This window comes from Coregonus lavaretus (genome assembly GCF_964263955.1).
Source record: "Coregonus lavaretus genome assembly, contig: HAP1_SCAFFOLD_2120, whole genome shotgun sequence".
In the NCBI taxonomy this organism is placed as follows: domain Eukaryota; kingdom Metazoa; phylum Chordata; class Actinopteri; order Salmoniformes; family Salmonidae; genus Coregonus; species Coregonus lavaretus.
The window spans coordinates 1-1,739 of NW_028165790.1; the positions used below are offsets into that span (position 1 = coordinate 1).

The 1,739-nt window shown below is 40.8% G+C and overlaps 1 long non-coding RNA gene across 1 annotated transcript; it reads right to left on the reverse strand.

The window, feature by feature from the left end:
- Positions 1-184: 184 nt before the first annotated feature.
- LOC311115483 lies at positions 185-1,220 on the reverse strand. The gene is made up of 3 exons (XR_014611269.1): positions 1,134-1,220; positions 379-462; positions 185-271 (listed from the first exon to the last, which is right to left on the reverse strand). It is a non-coding gene; the product is annotated as an uncharacterized lncRNA (long non-coding RNA).
- Between the last annotated feature and the right edge of the window lie 519 nt (positions 1,221-1,739).

The following is a 1,739-nucleotide window of genomic DNA, read 5'->3' on the forward strand; positions in this document are numbered from 1 at the left end:
AGAGAGAGAGAGAGAGAGAGAGAGAGAGAGAGAGAGAGAGAGAGAGAGAGAGAGAGAGAGGAGAGAGAGAGAGAGAGAGAGAGAGAGAGAGAGAGAGAGACGAGATGAGAGAGAGAGAGAGAGAGAGAGAGAGAGAGAGAGAGAGAGAGAGAGAGAGAGAATGTACCTTAACGAGGAGGTAGAAGTTCTCAGCAGCCTCTGTCCAGGCTCCTCCAGGAGGGTCAATCCTCATTATGACTTGCAGGAGCAGATAAAGGAAGCTACCAGGCTCCTGGAGAAGGAACAGGGGACATGAGTGAGTGTCTACAGATCTGATATGACAACAGTGTGTATAGCATAGATAAACAACAGGATGTTCCATTCTTAGGGGCCACTTACAGATATAGGAAGAGATGTCTTTCCTTCTAGAAGGCTTAGTAGAACGAATTCATAAAAAACATCTGCGAAGTTGATGCGGTCGATCTGAAGTCAAACAAATAGGATAATTACATAATCTTCATTGACAAGCACTTTAGAAAGTCTCATTGAGTAGATGTTAGATGAGAAGACGGTGCCTGCAGCTAACGCTCAAGCTTGCATGTAGACCTACTCCTACGAGAGCCATCTCCTGCTCTAGTCGCTCCCTGTTTGCTGGCTCATTAATGAAGTTCACCAGTAGGTCGTAGGCCTGCTGAAACTGCCTCACATCCTCAAAACAAAACAATCATAAAATTCCTTAAAACTTAGATCATAAACTCAAAGATTCAGGTTTGTAATTCAAAGGGCCTCCGATTGTTTGGCTAGTATGACGTTGAAACTTTTCAACTAAACCCTATGAATCACTGTTGCCTAAAGGTAACCCACTGTGCAAGAACTGGTTGAATCAATGTTGTATCAATAAAAAATGTCAATGTGATGATGTTGAATCAAAGTGGGAAACTGATTGGATTTGAAAGAAGTCATCAACGTAAGGGAATTTCGTCTTTTAACCTAAATCCAATTACGTTAATTTTTGGGGGGATTTCACATTGAATTCACATTAGTTGACAACTCAACCAAATGTAAATCAAAACGAGACGTTGAAATGACATCTGTGCCCAGTGGGAACTATATATCTGGTCTGATGAACGTTGCTCAATTATGTAATTGGTTACCTGCTGGTTGAGCTCGGATAGTCCACTCAACACCATCCTCCCAGCGTGGGTGAGGTAATTGAGGGAGGTACTGTCTGAGGATGTCAGAGCCTGTGAGAACAAGACAGTACATTTACAAATAGTCCAGAAATGTTCATGAAGTGAAATACAAAAGGTGCTAAATTCACATTTTCTCACCTCCATAGCACGTCTGATACCGGCCAGCCTCAGAGAGAAGTTGGTTGTCCCTTGGTTTTCAAAGTAACGCCTGTAAATAGAAATGTTCAATAACAAATGTTCAACCTAAGAAGCTAAAACATCAGTGCCATGAAATTAAGAAATCATTTTATGTTAGCCTATATTATAACTGCAGGATTCAGAAAGACCATACCAATGTAGGATCTTAATTTGATCACTCTTTTGTTGCTGAGAATTTTCCTGCACGGCAGGAAATGCAAACTTGTAGCGTATTTGGAATTTTCAAGTTTGTAATTTCCACTTTGAAATTTTAGACTCGATTTGCCCTAACGAAAAATGTATCCTGTTGCTGCAGGATTATTTTCCTGCTGTAGCAAACTGTCTCAAATTAAGATCCTACATCTGTATAACTACAATATTGGGCAGATT